Source organism: Ursus maritimus, unplaced genomic scaffold, assembly GCF_017311325.1.
Source record: "Ursus maritimus isolate PB19 unplaced genomic scaffold, ASM1731132v1 scaffold_29, whole genome shotgun sequence".
NCBI classification, from domain to species: domain Eukaryota; kingdom Metazoa; phylum Chordata; class Mammalia; order Carnivora; family Ursidae; genus Ursus; species Ursus maritimus.
This window is the reverse complement of record NW_024425452.1, coordinates 2183936-2202022: the sequence shown is the minus strand read 5'-3', so window position 1 is coordinate 2202022 and position 18087 is coordinate 2183936.

Sequence of the window (18087 nt, the reverse complement as noted above, 5' to 3'; positions counted from 1 at the left end):
GCAGGGAGTCTTTTTCCCTCTCCCTCTGCCCCTCCCCCTGCTTTTGCTCTCTCTCACTCTCTCTCAAATAAATAAAATCTTTTTAAAAAAATATGAAAACGCAGATCCTTAAGGTGTGGAAAATTGTATTTTATTTTTTTAAAGATTTATTTATTTATTTGAGGAGGTAGGGGCAGAGGGAGAGGGAGAAGGAGAAAAGCAGACTCTCTGCTGAGCACGGAGCCCAACATGGGGCTCAATCTCACGACCCTGAGATCATGATCCTGAGATCACGACCAGAGCTGAAATCAAGAGTCAGACACATAACCAACTGAGCCACCCAGTTGCCCCCAATATCTTGTTCTTATTTTATGGTTTCAATAGCTTGTCTCTGAGGATATCAAATGGTAGGTGTGGTGCGGCGTTTTGTTGAAGTATTCTTCTCTCCCGTAGAGTTTGTTTTACTCAGGTTCTTTTTTTTCTGTTAGTTTTGGTCATTATGTTTCATACTAGAGGCTGTAATCTGTGGATATTTGTCATTTTTTAAGAGTGAGAGAAAAACTGATGAGATGCTCTGAAACGGTGTGTCGAGCACGTCAGCTGTGAAGTTTGCTGTCGGATGATCTGCCTGGGAGGTTTTGCTGGGAAACTCTGATGTCAATATCTTTAGGTCTTTCCTCTTAGTCTAGTCAGATTTCTCATACAGGATACTTAGTCTTTTGCCTGGATGGTAAAATGGTCGTATCTTTTTCCCACTGTCAATGGAGTGGTCCAATATGGCACCCATTACCAGAACCTGCAGGAACACAGTTCCCAGGTTCCCAAGTTGAGTCAGTTAAACAAACTCACTGTAGACTGGAAGGGATGAATGTGTTCATTTCTTATTGCTAAAAAGGATCAGTATACTTTTTTTAAAAAATCATGCTCTGATCTCAGATCTATACACACCAATTACTGTTGGCTTTTGTTTCCATCCATTACCTATTTTTGCCAGCGGCTACAACAGTTGAATCCTTCCATAGTTGATCTTACTCCCATATGGTCTTATATCTGCAAACACTCAAATAATTCAATGTTATTAATTAGAGTATGTGACTGTTCTCTATACACATCCCACCTTGGCCTGGGAGATTCTTACGTGCCCGGTCTGTCCACAGTTGATGGATGAGGAGTCAGCTCATGCTGGAGGTTGTGTTGTTTCCCAGTAGAGGGACTAATCCCACATACATCTAGGGCTGGTCTTTGAGTTTACTTTAATCTTTCTGATTAATCTTTTAAATCTTTCCTGTCCCACTTTACCCAGTAAACTGTCATCAGATTGGTCACCCCCATTGTGTAAAACCCAAAAGATAGAGGGAAATCTCATTTGAGACTCATATGTTTAGTTGTTATTTTTCCTAATTCATGAAATTCTTTTCTCACTTTTTGCCCACATCCTTCACTTGTGCTTTATCAAAGCTAAGTTTATTATTATTTTTTATTTTTAAAAATATTTTATTTATTTATTTTAGAGAGACAGAGAGAGAGTGAACATGAGCAGGGTAGGGGGGGCAGAGGGAGAGGCAGAGAATCTCAAGCAACTCCGCACTGAGCACAGAGCCTGATGTGGGGCTCGATCCCACAACCCTAAGATCAAGACCCAAGCCCAAACCGAGAGTGGGACACTTGAGGTGCCCAGGCACCCCTCTCAAAGCTAACTCCTTATCTGGGAGTGCCTCAGTCTGTTAGGTGTCTGACTTCATCAGGTCATCATCTCAGGGTTCTGGGATCAAACCTCACGTTGGGCGCTGTGTTCAGTGGGGAGTCTGCTTCTCCCTCTCTCTCTGCCTCTCCCCCTGCTCGTGCTCTCTCTCTCCCTCAAATAAATAAATAAATAAATTTTAAAAACCTTCCTTATTTGTATCTATCAGGTCCTTTCATAGGTGACATCGCCAGATATATTTGGGGATTTGGTCCATTTATTAGGACTCTTACCTATACCCCATTATTTTTACTCATTCTTTGGTGCTGCCAACATGGCAGAATGTGCTAGAGAACAATTATCATGAGAGTGACTGGTGTATGATAGAATTGTAGGCCCCCTCATGCATGTTCCTAACCTAATGGATATCCTCAGCAATGAGATGAGGGATCAATTCCTTTGTCTTTCCTTACCTGCTTCTTGGGTGAGATGGGCACATGGAAGGTTGTTTTATATTTAGATTAAAAACCCATTCTTTTTTTTGTTTTAAGACTTTATTTATGAGAAAGAGAGAGAGATAGTGGGGGGAGGAGCAGAGGGACAGGGACAAGCAGACTCTGCACTGAGCGCAGAGCCTGATGTGGGGCTCAGTCTCAGGACCCTGAGATCATGACCTGAGCAGAAACCAAGAGTCAGACACTTAACCAACTGAGCCACCTAGGCGCCCCTATAAACCCATTCTTGAATCATACCAGTTGTGAAGTTGTGTTTCCAAATCAGATGCTAAGAAATCAGGACTGTCGGGGCCCCTGGGTGGCTCAGTCGGTTAAGCTTAAGCGTCTGACTCTTGGTTTCAGCTGAAGTCATGATCTCAGTGTTGTGAGATTGAGCCCCGCCTCAGGCTCTGAGCTGGGTGTGGAACCTGCTTGGGATTCTCTCTCTCTCTCTGCCCCTCTCCCCCACCTCTCTATCTCTCCCTCTAAAAAAACAGAAAAGAAAAGAAAAGAAAAAAAGAAAGAAAGAAAGAAAGAAGCAAAGAAGCAAAGAAAGAAAGGAAGAAAAGAAATCAGGACTGTCATATTCCTGTACAACTTCCTAGGAAAGCTCGAAGACTTAATTCCATAATGGCTGATTTCTCTTAATTAAGCATTAATTGTTGTGACAACACACTTTTGACTTTGATAGGCTGAGTAGCAGTGAAATTTCAGCAATGGGCAGGGTGTTACCTCCAGGCACAGTAGTAGGTAGGGGAAGGCCAATCTCCTCACAGGGATGTTGAAAATAGCATGTTGGTTGTAACATATGTTGGACCCTTGGGTTTGCCCAGGTGGTGTTCGTTCCTCTGTGATCACTCCATTGGTGTCCACTTGCCTGCCTCCCTCATCTAGCCAGAACAAGGATTCCTCACCAGGGATTTGGCGGCATACACATGAAGAACCAGGAGTTTAGTTTTCTCATAATTGACAGTTGATTGAAGCAAGCAGCAAAGTCAAGGGTCAACATTCATCACAGCCCAGGGCTTTGAATTCATGAGAGGATATCCGATTTATCTCTATAGAGTCCAGAGTCATGTCATTGGTACTGCCTTTAATCGGCCCACTGTGATGGGACCCCTCATTCTCCTTTCCAAGTGCAGGGCCTCCCCCTCTCCCCCACCCCCCAAGCTACGTGTAAGATGACTCCCACCCAAGGAGGTTTTAGAAGTGATCCAAAGCCATCCACTCATTCTGAATTAGACCGCGCTTCCTGGGCAAGGATGCTGGGTGCCTGCAGGGGGCGCTCTTGCCCAGGCTGGCCTCTGCCGCGCCGCGGGGAGGGACGAATCCTCGGGGCTGGGCTTTCCTATCCCTGGGGTTCCTCGTCTTTAACAATGGAGCTTGCATTTGTTAGAGGAGGAGCGATTCCCGTTGCACAGCTTGGGACGCAGAAGTACTTGATGTCCCTTTGTTGTTTTACATTCAATAAGCAGCTGGTTACTGACATTCAAAGGAGCGTGGTTTTCCGCATCCTCAGGACCGGAAGTTTGGGGCCGATTCCTTCCCCTCCCTCAGGAATCCCGGAGAGGATCTTGCCTCCTTTGGTCAAGGAGACACACCTCCTATTCTGGTTTGTGATATGGACCCAGCGGAAGGGCGGCGTGTATAGCTGTCTGTAAGGCTTCCGAAGCTGTGTGTGGTTCAGACCCTACACAAATTCTGATACTGTATCCAGAAGTGGAGTTGCTGTCTCTAGAGCCCCAAATTCCCATTCATATAGGTCTGTTTTTTATTGGCAGGGCATTTGAACAAAAGCCTCTGCTTGGTCCGGGGGAATTCCTCTAGGGCTTAGAGAGAGCCAAACTGTATCATGGAGGGCGCCCGAGGTGTTTTTTTTTTTGTTTTGTTTTGTTGTGTTTTTTTTTGTGGTTGACAACTCATCCCTTTTCAGTCAAAAAAATCCAAGGAAGGCGGAATTTCAGGCACAGTTGTTTCTGAATCATCCTAATTAATATGTTGTAATTGAACTGAGTAACTTCAATATCTGCATTATGCCACCTGTTGAAATCCTGTCTTATCAGATTGAGGCATGTTGTTGGATCACTGGTATTTCACCGTGGCAGGAACAAGGGAATTTCTGGCCTTGCCAAATGAAGGCTCACTAAGAGTGGGTTGTCAGATTTTGCAAATACAGACAGAGAACATCCAGTGAAATTTGAATTTCAGAGAAACAACAAATAATTTCTTTTTTGTTTAAGCATGTCCCAAATCTTGTACAGGATGTACTTATACTAAAAATCAATTTACTCTTTCTATGAAATTAAAATGTAAGTGGGTGTCCTGAGTTTTATCTGGCAACCCTAACTGTAAAAAGAAAGTTCAAACAATCTAAAAGACCTTGGATTCTCAATCTCACAGCATGGAGATAACCACTCGGAAGGGTTTTGGTTGGGTCTTTCCATAAACTATTCTTGAATATACACAAATATTTATCTGTGTGTCCAAATCCTGACTCCTTCAACTGTTAGCTGGGTGACTTTAAAAGAGTTACTTAATTTCTCTCGATCTTAGTTTCCTTATCTGTAAAATGAGGATAATAATAGTATCTACTTCATAAGGTGATGTCTGGCACATATAAGGCACTGAATGATTATTATCAATAATGATAAATATTACCATTAATATTATATTTCATGTGTTACAAATTCAAATAGAGACATACAGTAGTCCCCCCTTATCCATGCGGGATATGTTCCATGACTCCCAGTGGATGCCTAAAACCATGGATAGCACCGAACCCTATATATACTGTTTTTTCTGGGTGCCTGGGTGGCTCAGTCAGTTAGGCAGTTAAGCGACAGATCCCAAGGTCCTGCCATCCAGCCCCTCCTGGGGCTCCCTGCTGAGCGGGGAGCCTGTTTCTCCCTCTCCCTCTGCCGGCCACTCCCCTTGCTCGTGCTCTCTTTCTCTCTCTGTCAAATAAATAAATACAACCTTAAACATATATATATCCTGGTTTTTTTCCTGTACATACCTATAATAAAGTTTAATTTATAAATTAGGCACAATAAAAGATAAACAATAATAAAATTATATAGTTATAACAATATACTGTAATAAAAGTGATGTGCGGACGCCTGGGTGGCTCAGTTGGTTGGGCATCTGCCTTCGGCTCAGGTCATGATCCCAGGGTCCTGGGATAGAGCCCCGCATTGGGCTCCTTGCTCAGTGGGGAGCCTGCTTCTCCCTCTGCCTGTCGCTCCCCCTGCTTGTGCTCTCACGCTCTCTTGCTCTTGTGCGCTCTCTCTCTCTCTGGCAAATAAATAAATAAAATCTTAGGTAAAAAGTGATGTGAATGTGGTCTCTCTCAAAATACCTTATTGTACTGTACTCACCTTTTTCTTATTGTGATCACGTGAGGTGATAAAATACCTACACGATGAGAGGAAGTGAGGGGAATGATGTAGGTATTGTGAGATAGCATTAGGCTGCTATTGACCTTCTGACAACATGTCAGAAGGAAGATCGTTTTCTTCTAGACCATGGTTTACTGAGGTTAACTGAAACTGCAGGAAGCGAAACCTCGGATTAAGGGGGGACCACTGTACTGTATTGTCTATACCTTGCTTTTATTCACCTTTTATGTCTTGCTTATTTTTTTCACAGATGCATAGAACTCCTTTTAAAAGATTAATTTGTTTCTATTGATGGTCATTTGGGTTATTTTCAACCCTGTTCTGTCTGATTACTGCTTCGGTGAACGTCTTTGTGGTGCAATGATTGTACTCAAGTGCTTCTTCTGGGTGGTCTAGAAAATGAACCAGTCGGAACTTGGAGTCTCCCTCCATGCTACTCTACCAGTGGGCAGGGCTGTGCCTGATTTCGCCAGTAGGACTGGGAGTGCTCTCATCCAGGTGCGGGGTTGGGGGGCTGGCTTTCCCAGGCAACACAGCCAACAACGGCCAAAAGACTGAGACTATAGTGCTTGGATGCAACATGTAAGAGGGCCCTCAAATCTCGGTAATCAAGAAAAAATAAGATTTGATGCAATATTAAAAAAAATCAATATTAATGCAAAAAATCCATGATGAACAAAATATCAACATTTTAAATAAAGACAGAATCAGTAACAGTGCCGTGCCAAGTCACATTGGCTTATATACTGATTTTTATTTTAAAATATTTCATTAAAATATAAATTATCTTGATTACTGAGGTAGGGGTGGCTTCTTAAATTTTGCACCAGAAATAGGTGCCTCGTTTGCCTCACCCTGTGTCTGAAGTGGCTGACACATCTCTAGACGGCACAATGTCCAAGCTTGTGCTTCATTGATAAGGTGGTTCTCATGTTTCTCCTAAAAGAAGGGATTTGTCAGGGAACTGGAGTCCCTCCCATGAAACACAAACCCCACTTGCATATACAGTAGACTGCAGGGGCCTAGCACATTTCTCCAGGAGCAAATGGGTTGATGGGGATCATGGGCCTTCTCTTGTTGACCCTGACCTTTCCTCATTAAAGTCTATTCTTTTTTTTTTTTTTAAAGATTTTGTTTAGTTATTTGTCAGAACGAGAGAGAGCACAAGCAGGGGGAGCAGCAGGCAGAGCAGCAGAGGGAGAAGCAGGCTTCCTGCTGAGCAAGGAGCTGGACGCAGGACTTGATCCTAGAATCCCGGGATCACGACCTGAGCTGCAGGCGGCTGCTTAACTGACTGAGCCACCCAGGTGTCCCTAAAGTCTATTTTTTAATTTTTAAAATTTATTTATTTATTTATTTATTTATTTAAGAGAGAGCAGGGAGGGGTAGAGGGAGAGGGACAGAATCTCCAGCAGACGCTCCTCTGAGCATGGAGCCCGACATAGGGCTCAATCTCACGACCCTGAGATTGTGACCCGAGTCAAAATTAAGAGTTGGATGCCCAACTGACCTAGCCACCCAGGCACCCCTAAAGTCTATTCTTTAGCCCACACTATGCCACTTGTGGAATTTATCTTGAATCCTGTTACACAACAGGAGTCAATCCTGAAGTAATCTGTCTAACAGGACAAATCTTGTATATATGATTTTGTAAACACATGAAAATATATGTTTAGTATAAATTTCAGAAAGTAGAATTGCTGGCCCAATTAATATTTATACTACAAGTTTTGATGTATATAGCCAATTTCCCTTTTTAAGACAATGTATTGATTTACACTCCCACAAAAGTATGTGAGAATTAACATTTCCCCATATTCATAGCAACATTGAGGATTATAGCACTTTTTAATCTTTGCCAATCTTACAGATAAAATAGCTTTTTATTTTTGTTTTATATTTCTTAATTATGAGCAAAATTAAGCACAATTATGTTCTCTGTAAGTAAATTCCCTAGCCTCATTTTTCAAGTGGATTGCTGGTCCTTTTTACTGATTTATTAATACTCTTTATATGTTAAGGAAAATAACTCTCCCGTCATTATATGTGTTACAACAATTATCTCAATTGTCTTTGACTTTTTCCTGATTTTTCCTGATTTTTCCCCCTGAAGGAATGAATTACATTTTCATGTAGTCAAAGTTATCAATCTTTTCCTTTACGGTATTAGAGTTTGTATTTTTTTAAAAAAGATTATTTATTTATTTATTTGTTTGAGAGAGAGTAAGAGAGAGAGAGCAAGAGGGAGAAGCAGAAGGAGAGGGAGAAGCAGACTCCCTGCTGAGCAGGGAGCCCTACGTGGGGCTTTATCCTCAAACCCTGAGATCATGACCTGAGCCAAAGGCAGATGTTTAACTGACTGAGCCACCCAGGCGCCCCAGATTTTGTATTTTTAAAAAAGATTTATTTATTTGTTTTGTTTGTTTGTTTGTTTGTTTATTTGACACAGATTGAGAGAGCGAGCGAGCATGCAGGAGCATGAGCGGGGGAGGGGCAAAGGGAGAGGGAAAAGGAGACCCGAAAACTCCTTGCTGAGTCAGAGCCCATCATGGGCTCGATCTCACAACCCTGAAATCTTGACCTGAGCTGAAACCAAGAGTCAGACACTTAACTAACTAAGCCACCCAGGCATCCCTAGACTTTTTTTATTTAAAAGTTCTTTCTCACAATAAGTTTATAAACTATTTACCCATGTTTTCTTCTAGTACCTTTTATAACTTTATTTCTTCTATTTAAATCCATCTAGGATTTACTTAGGAATAGAGGGTAAGAAAGACATATACCTTTTTTCTTTTTTTTCTAAATGGCTAGCCAACATGATTTATTGAGAAACGATCTTTTTCCCCACTGTCTGGGAATGGCACCTGAATCACATTTTAAATTCTGATTTGTATATGGGACTTTTCCTAAACTCTTTAATCTGTTATAATTGTTTGTGTATTCCTGAACTGGCACTAAATTGTTTCAAATAGGTGGACTTAGAATGTGTTTTAGTATTCAGTATTTGTTTTCCATTTCCGAGTTCATAATTGTTTCTTTCCCCTCATTCGCTTAGCTGTTTTTCGTAGTGTCTTTATGACTGAGTCCACTTCAAATTCTTTGCGAGTTTACAAATCTCTTCTCAAGGTTTACTATTTTATCAGTTTTATCTTCCTGAAAAACATCTGGACTTGGTCTCTATGCCTGGTGCATATTTGCCTTCCTTGGGCATTTGTCCTGGGGAATCCCCTCAGCCTGTCTTCTGTGATAAAAGTTTTTGGACATTAGATCTTCCTCTTTTTTTTCCCCCCTTCGGTTTAGTATCATGTTTTGGTGAAGCATATCCTTCAATAGCTTTATAAGGAAGGGAGCTTTGGAGGTGCATTTTTTTCACATCTAAAAATGTCTCTCTTTGACTCCATACTTGAGTAATGGTTTTATTAGCATGGATCTCTAAGTTGCAAGCCACTCCGGAATTGTGAAAACATTGTTCTGTTGCTTTCTAGCTTCCTGTGGTAGAAGTCAGAAACTGTGTTTATTCCCTGATCTTTTATATGGTCTTTTTTTTTTCTCACTAGAAATTTGGAGGATTTTTTGTTTGTCTGTCTGTCTTCGTTGCTCTGAAATTTTACAATGAGATACGTGAGTACAAGTCTATTTTAATTCTTTGTGTCGAACACTTTTAATTTGGAAACTCATGCTCTCCAGTTCCGGGAAATTTTCTCAAATTATTTCTTCAATAATTCCCTCCCTTTTATGTTCACTGTTTATTCTTTCTGGAACTCCCGTGGTTTGGGTATTGGACTTCCAGGACCAGGCTTCTAACTTTCTTATATTTTCTCTTGTATTTGCCATCTCTTTTTGTCTTTGGGGTTTACACTCTGGCAGATTTTCTCCACACCATCTTCCAAAGTTTCTGTGGATTAAAAACAAATCTCTGATATCATGTCTTTAAATTTCAAAAGCTCTGGAGTGCCTGGGTGACTCAGTTGGCTAAACATCTGCCTTCAGCTCAGGTCATGACCTCTGGGATCTGGGGCCCTGGGATCAAGCCTTGTGTGGGGCTCCCCACTCAGTGGGAAGTCTGCTTTTCCCTCTCTCTGTGCCCGCCCGGTCCGCTCGCAGGTACGCACGCGTGTGTGCGCGCGCTCTCTCTCTCTCAAATAAATAAAATCTTAAAAAAAAAAATTCCAAAAGCTCTCTCTCACTCTTTTTTTTTTCTATTTTTTTAGAGCATTCTGTTCTTATTTTGTGGATGCAGTGTCACAATACCTTCTTATGTTTCTAAGGATATTAATAATGGTTTTTACTGTCTTTGTTTTCATGTTCTTCCCCTTGCATAATCGCATAATCCATTTCCTCCGACTTCCTTTCTCTGTTTGCACATTTGGTTTCCATGCTGCATATTAGAAGGTTTCTTCAGATGCCTGGCGATCTTTGGTCAATTGCTCTTATTTAAACTGATTGGAAGCTTNGCAGGTGTAGGGAAGGCTTTGCAGCATGTTCTGGCTGGCTGGTTTCATTGGGGGGACCCTTGTCTATAACTTTGTGTCTTTCCTTGTGAGCTGGTTGGGTCCCCCAGGTAGGTCTTTTCCACCCTCCTTTTGGAAGGGAGAAAGCCAGGCTGCTATCTTCTAGGAGCAGAGGTGGAAGAGGGCAGACGTTTCAGCAACGAATACTTAACACCTAATCCTGTTTTCCTTTCAGTACCCTTCCATCAAGCATGCCTAATGTCCTCCAAGCCAGAGACCTCCCCGGTGTTCCCTTTCCAGAGTAGAAACCTCCAGTCTTCTGGCGTGGCGAGGTGGGCAGTTCAGAGGGAATTTTGGACCCTAACTGCTTCTCAAATAGTATTTCAATCAGTTCTCTTTGCTTTAATTTTTCCTTCACTTCCGAAGGGACCCAGTCCCACCAATTCCTCAGCCTCTGGGGGATTCTGCAGTGCAAACCGGTTTGATTCTTATCTTTCCCACCGCCACCTTAGAATGCTATTTTCTCAGGTCTGAGTCATTTACTGATAGGAGAACTGTCCATTTTGGTATATATATTTTGCAGTTAGACACTGTAGTGAATTTTCTTACCCTTAAGTTTTCAAAATGTACCTTCATAACATCTGCAAATCGTGAAAATCGTCTTTCCCTGACTAATGTTTTTAATGTTTTTTTTATTATATTATGTTAGTCACCATACAGTACATCCCTGGTTTCTGATGCAAAGTTCGATGATTCATTAGTTGCGTATAACACCCAGTGCGCCATGCAATACGTGCCCTCCTTACTACCCATCACCAGTCTATCCCATTCCCCCACCCCCCTCCCCTCTGAAGCCCTCAGTTTGTTTCTCAGAGTCCATAGTCTCTCATGCTTCACTCCCCCTTCTGATTACCCCCCCTTTCTTTATCCCTTTCTTCCCCTACCGATCATCCTAGTTCTTATGTTCCATAGATGAGAGAAATCATATGATAATTGTCTTTCTCTGCTTGACTTATTTCACTTAGCATTATCTCCTCCAGTGCCGTCCATGTTGTAGCAAATGTTGAGAACTCGTTCTTTCTGATAGCTGAGTAATATTCCGTTGTATATATGGACCACAACTTCTTAATCCAGTCATCTGTTGAAGGGCATCTCGGCTCCCTCCACGATTTAGCTATTGTGGACATTGCTGCTCTGAACATTGGGGTGCATATGGCCCTTCTCTTCACTACGTCTGTATCTTTGGGGTAAACACCCAGACCCTTACTAATTTTTATACTAATTTTTATACTAATTTTTATACTTCCCTATTTCTTTCCCTTCTATAATTGCACTGGCTTATACCTCCACTATAATATGAAATATATGGTAGTGACGGTGAGGGCGTCTTTGTCTTTTTCTTAGGTTTACTGGGTGTCCTTTTAGTATTTCACGTTTAAGTGTGATGCTGGCTTTGGTGTGACTGCATACATTTCTTATGTTAAGGAGCTATCCCTCCTTTTTATTAAGGGATCTGATCAGAAATTAATGTTGAATCTTTCAGACTTTTAAAATCTCTACTTGCGAGTGAAATTTGTAGCTTTCTTTCGGGTGCTGTACTTTTCAGGTTTTGGTATCAGTATAATACCGGTTTTGTAAAAACGAGTCTGAAAGCTGGCTTTCTCTCTTATGCTTTTGAATAGTCTAACAGCATTGGAACCATCTGGCGAGTAAATCTGAAAAATAATAGGGTCCAGCGCTTGGACAGATTGGCCCTTCACCGTCCTTCAAATCAAATCACAGTTGGTAGGGTGAGGCCTATCTCTAAGCGGACGCACACTGTAAGCTGTAGTCTCAGCAGGCACAGGAGTTATATTGAATGAAAGATGTAAAATTTACTTTCTGGAAGCTTCAGGGAGCCGGAAAAGGAGGAGAAGGAAAAGGAAAAGGAGGAGGAGGAAGTTAATTGTATTGTTTGGATAAGAATTTAGTTCAACAGACCATGTTTCTCTTCGGCAGGCCTGATAAAACAGGACAAAGTAAAAGGAATTTCTACCACTCCTTTCTCCACAGTCCTCAGACTTGGCCCCACAATCCCGTGGTCTCTCCCCAGTCACCTTTATAGACACTTCCCCAGAGGAAATATGTGAGGCCCTCTCTGCACCACTGGAACGGGGTCTGCAGTTGCCACTTGCTGATAAACAGTAAAGCCCTGTGTCGGTTTAGGGACTTGCTGGTCCCTTTCTCCGATGAAAGATGGTGTGTAGTTCACCATACCAGCTTGATTTGCCTGTCTGATTCAAGACCTAATGGCTTTTCAGGGTTTTCTACCACCAGGAGAAACGCTGAGGTGGAAGGTTCTGGAAAGGGTTTGGTACATTGTAAATGAGAAACGTCTGGCTGTATTTACAAGTGAAAGTCGCTGCCTCTAGGTGCTTGACTTTACCATCGGTTGCCAGACTGGGTTGCCGGGTTACTCTTGTAATTTTCCAAGTCCACAACTCTATGAAATGGGGAGGTTTTGAACATATTTTCATATTTTAAATGGAGCTTTGAATTCAGATCATCTCTGTAGTCCCTTTTAATATCGTAATTGATTAGAGGGTCAGTATGGCTCAAGTGACCAAGAGTACAGACTCTGGATTCAGACAGAGTGGGAATCCCATTTCTGCTCTAATTAGCTATATGACATTGGTCAAATTAATGAGCCTCTCCGAGCATCCGCTTATCTGTAAAGTGGGGACAGTCTTAGAGATAATGAGATAATGGGTTTGAGGCTTACGATCTGGCTTCTGGCCCACATGAAGGACTTACCACATATTCGCTATTGCTATTTTTCTTATGTCACTAAATAGGAGCTTTGGGAGAGATATGTGCAAAATCCAGGCTTCTCTGGGAGTTAGACGGTAGCTGAGGACTTGTATCTACCAGTCAGCCCACTGCTCACAGGAAGCTGCTGATCCCCGACTCTCCAGTTCTTGCTTGTGAATCTTTTGTCTTCAGGGAAATGGTGGGGACTTTTTGGATGCCTAAGTTCCACCCTCTGAAAGTGCAGCAGGGTCTTTATTCTTGTTCCAGATGTAAAGACTGGACGCCAGGTGGGCAAATCTGGTTGCTACTTCTGATGGGTCATCAACAGAGCAAAGGCCACTTCGGGGGAGTCACCTGCTTCCTGCACCATCTGGCCTGCTCTGGTCATCACACCACCCCCTGGGCACCTTCTGGACAACACTGTGCAGCCCAGCTTCCCTTCCCTTCCCTTCCCTTCCCTTCCCTTCCCTTCCCTTCCCTCTGACTCTGGCCACCGGTTGGGTCCTCTTTCTGACTGGGCAGTGGAACATTCCAGAAATAGTCTAGACTGGCTACTGATGGAAAGGTCTGTTCCCATCTTCCCCTAGTCTACCCTCTCCTCAATGTCTTCCCTCTCTCTTGCTTCCCCAGCAATCCCCCAGTCACCACCTCATTCAGTCACCCTGTTTTCACTCTTCTTCCCGTTAAAATCAGATTTTACATTTTTTAGTCACAAAATGTAAGACATGAGTCAAATTATGAGGAGTGCGTATTGGACTCTTTTGCTTGTAATGAAGTCTTTTTTGTTTTACCTTAAATAATTCCCTTCCCTTATTGGGCAGGAGGGTACACAATTACTGCAAAGAGTCCCCCTAGTAATTGTGGGGATCAGGGCCCTGGAGGCACCTAGAGTGGCTTCGCAGCTGGGCATCATTGGAACACAGCTCAGGGACCGCGAGGGTGTCCAGGGGCCAGAGGGGCAGGGACGGGGACTTCTTCCCACCTTGGCAGGAGAGTGCCCATTTCTCAGCATGGCACAGCCCCCTTCTGCTTCTGCTTCTCACACTTCTGTTGCTGTCAGCCCGCCTCTCACTCTTCTTTTCTCTGCCTCCTGATTTCTGCTCTCTCCCAGCTTCTGCTTTTCAAGAGTTCTGGGCCTTTACAGCCTCTATGTCTCATGACTACCTCCTGTCTGATGGGCGGGGGGTTTTATAGCAGAGCTCCTCGTAGGCGGCTGGCTTGACCACTCACTGGCTGACCTTGCACTGGTTTCTTTGGTCCTTTTGCCTGTGGCCGTGGAAGACATGTGGCTTCATCTGGGGTCTTGCTCCTCGACGCAGGGATCCAGCAGGGCTGTGAGTGTGCCCAGCACTCTGAGCTTGGCTTTATCTAGGAAACAGTTGTCCTTCCCACAAGTACGAAAGGTTTAAATCAGAATTTTGATGATTCTCAAACCAAGTAAATAGCAGAATCTCGGGGGCAAATTTTTACACATGAAAATTTTACTTATTTGTAAAATGGAAACAGTAATAACCCTTATGAGATTGATGTGATCTTCTTTTTTGCTATGTTTGCATGAAAAAAACAGTTGGAAATTTAGTGCCCCCTAAAATAGGAAATTGTTAAATTCACAAGTTCTGGGAAGAGGAGAGAGGGATAGTATATAAGAATTGTTTGTGGTGGGGCACCTGGGTGACTCAGTCGGTTAAGTGTCTGCCTTTGGCTCAGGTCATGATCTCAGGGTCCTGGGATTGAGTCCCCACATCGGGATCCCTGCTTCGTGGGGAGTCTTCTTCTCCTTCTCCCTCTACCCCTCCCCCTGCTCCTTCTCTCTCCTGCTCACTCTCTCTCTCAAAAAAAAAAAAAAAAAAAAAAAAGAATTGTTTGCGGAGCTCTATCACTGATCTTTGTCTTCAGAATAGAGGAAAAGGTAGAACTTCCCAGACTATAGGATACACCAGCTGCAACCCATACTCCCAAAAGCACTGTACTAAGTACTGTGTCCTTGCAATGAAATCTCATGTAGCCAATTACAATGATCTTGCAGAAGTATATATATTTTTTAAATGCAAAGGAGGTCATAATGAACCATTGAATTGAAAAAAACAGGTTAAAAAACAGGACTATGGTAAGAATTTTTAGAGAGAGAAGTACATATAGATATCTAGGCATGGCTAAGGGTCTGGAATATTAAAAATATGGTTGGTAGACCTGCCGCTACAGCATTATCCTTAACAGAAATTAGAATCTAGGGCCCCCAGGGCACCTGGGTGGCTCAGTGGGTTAAAAACCTTCCATCAGCTCAGGTCATGATCCCAGGGTCCCGGGGTCGAGCCCTGTGTCTGGCTCCCTGCTAAGCGGGGGAGTCTGCTCCTTTCTCTCCCGCTGCCCCTGCTTGTGCTCTCTCTCTCGCCCACTCTCAAATAAATAAATAAAATCTTTAAAAAAAGGAAGGACCTGGGGCCCCACTCCAGACCGATTCCATCAGAATCTGCATTTTGATGAGATCACCACGGTTGGTGTGCACATGAAAGTCTGAGACTTGCTGGCTCTAGAACATTGATTCTTACCTTCGGTGCTCATTAGAACTCACCTGGGGTGAGTTTATTTATTTTATAATAATAAGTTTAATAATAAATAAATTTATTTATTTATTTAAGATTTTATTTTTAACACATCTCTATACCCAACGTGGGACTCGAACTTACAACCCTGAGCTCAAGCGTTGCATGCTCCACTGACCAAGCCAGCCAGGTGCATTTAAAAAAAAAATCCTGGTGCCCAGGTGGCACCCAGTCCAATTAAATCACCGTCTCTGGGGGTGGTGGTTGGCATCCTATAGCTCAGAATGCCCAGGTGAGCCTGACGAATAGCCAGGCTAGGAAACAGCTGCTCCACAGATCTACCCCAGGTGTTAGTGTGCTGATCCTGTGGATGGCCCGGATCCCATGGTTCCAATGTTGTGCTTTCGGCTTTCCTGTATTTTCTGATTTTTGTTTAGGGAACCTATATTACTTTTGTAATGATAAAGGAGTTATTTTAAACTTAAAACCCTTCCATCAATGTAAGGCTCCTCTGAAGTTTAGACAGCAGCCTTGAAATGAGAAAGATGGTTTACAGCAGGACTCACAATAGACAGGGGAGGGACACGCTTCCAGGTTTGGAGGACGGAGGGTGACGACAAAGCAATCTTTGCGCTATTTCTTTTATTTTTAGCCACATATTGAATTTTTAAATTGTATTTTGAAATTAAAAATATCACAGAAGGAAAGCATGGGCTTTTTGTGGTTAGCAAAAGGGAAGATGGGTTAAGCATTTTGAAAAAAAACCCTGGTTTTGGAGAGATAAGAGGAGTCATTCCATCTACCACCTAAGCCAGTGCTTCCCCTTAGCATGAGACAAACTACACATTGCCCAGAGCTCACTAACCACCCAGCACTGTAATAGGCATTTCACTGATCCTTGTGACAATGTCAAGGAGCAGCACTACAAATATCTCCATTTTAAGGGAGGCTGAGCCTTAGCGAGGTGGTTTCATTTGCATTTAATCCCTAGCCCAGCGCTGTCCAATATGGCAGCCACTGGCCACATATGGCTCTTGAATCTTTCAAATGGCCAGTCCAAATTGATACGTACTTTGAGTGTGAAATATCACCAGATTTCGAAAACCTAGTATGAAAAAAAGAAAAGGAAAGAGCTCGTTAATAATGTTGCATATTAATTATACATTGAAATGGTGTTGGTTTGGATATGTTTGGCTTAAATAAAACGTATTATTGAAATTATTTCACCTGTTTCCTTTCCCCTGGGTTGAATGTGACTAGCCAGAAGATTTTAAATTGCTGATGTGGCTCACACTTTACTCAGTAAGTTTTTTTTTTTTTTTTGGAATGAAGCCAAAGTGATTCTAAAGTTCATCTGCTAGAATATCCCTGAAGGGAAGTGTGAGGAATTTTTTTTTTTTTTTTAAAGATTTTATTTATTTATTTGACAGAGATAGAGACAGCCAGCGAGAGAGGGAACACAAGCAGGGGGAGTGGGAGAGGAAGAAGCAGGCTCATAGCAGAGGAGCCTGATGTGGGGCTCGATCCCATAACGCCGGGATCACGCCCTGAGCCGAAGGCAGATGCTTAACCGCTGTGCCACCCAGGCGCCCCAACAATAAGGAATTTTTGAAAAAGAACAATTATGAATGAAGGGGCGGGGGTTGTGCTACGCGCTACTAGTTATTAGAAGTTATTAAACCTTGGTACTTTGGGGGCACCTGGGTGGTTCAGTTGGCTAATCATTGAACTCTTGATCTCAGCTTGAGTCCTGATCTCAGGGTCATGAGTTTGAGCCCTACATTGGGCTCCACACTCAGCAAGCAGTCTACTTAAAAAAAAAAAAAAAGTGGGGCCCCTGGATGGCTCAGTCAGTTAAGCACCCGACTCTTGGTTTCGGCTCAGATCATGATCTCACGGTCATGAGATCGAGCCCCACATGGGACTCTGCACCCAGGGAGGAGTCTGCTTGAGATTCTTTCCCCCTCACCCTCCCTTCCTCTCTACTCCTCCCCCGCCTTGCGTACTCTCTCTCTCAAATAAATAAATAAATAAATAAATAAATAAATAAAATCTTTAAAAATAAAATAAAACTGGGTGCCTGGGTGACTCAGTCGGTTAAGCATCTGCCTTCAGCTCTGGTAGTGATCCCAGGGTCCCGAGATCGAGTCCCACATCAGGCTCCCTGTTCCTTGGGGAGCCTGCTTCTCCCTTGGCCACACTCTCTCTCTCTCTCTGTCTCTCATGAATAAATAAATAAAAATCTTTAAAAAAATAAAAATAAAATAAAATAATAATAAACCTTAGTACTTTAAGCAGTGAGGTGTTGGCACAGAATTCTCCAATCAATGAAAGAAAATAAAAAGTCCAGGAAATATACAAAAATTTGGTACATGATAAACGCGGTTCAGGTCAATTGGAGAATGATGGTTTACTTCATAAATGATGTTGGGAGAATAGACTGATCATTTGAACACAACTTAAACTAGGTTCCTATTTCTCCCAAAATACCAAAATAAACTTCAGATGGCTTACAACTTTTAACACAAAAAAATAAAGCTATGGAAGAATTAGAAGAATAAATGATCATGTGATTTTTGGGTGAAGAAAACCTTTCTAAATATAACACGAAAGGCAGACACCATAAATGTAAAAACAGTTTAAACATGGCTTTATGAAAAATCCGTTTTAAAAAAGTACAATAGAAATGACAATGTGGAAAAAACCTTTGCTGCACATATGACAATTTAAGAGACTTCTTACAAATGATAA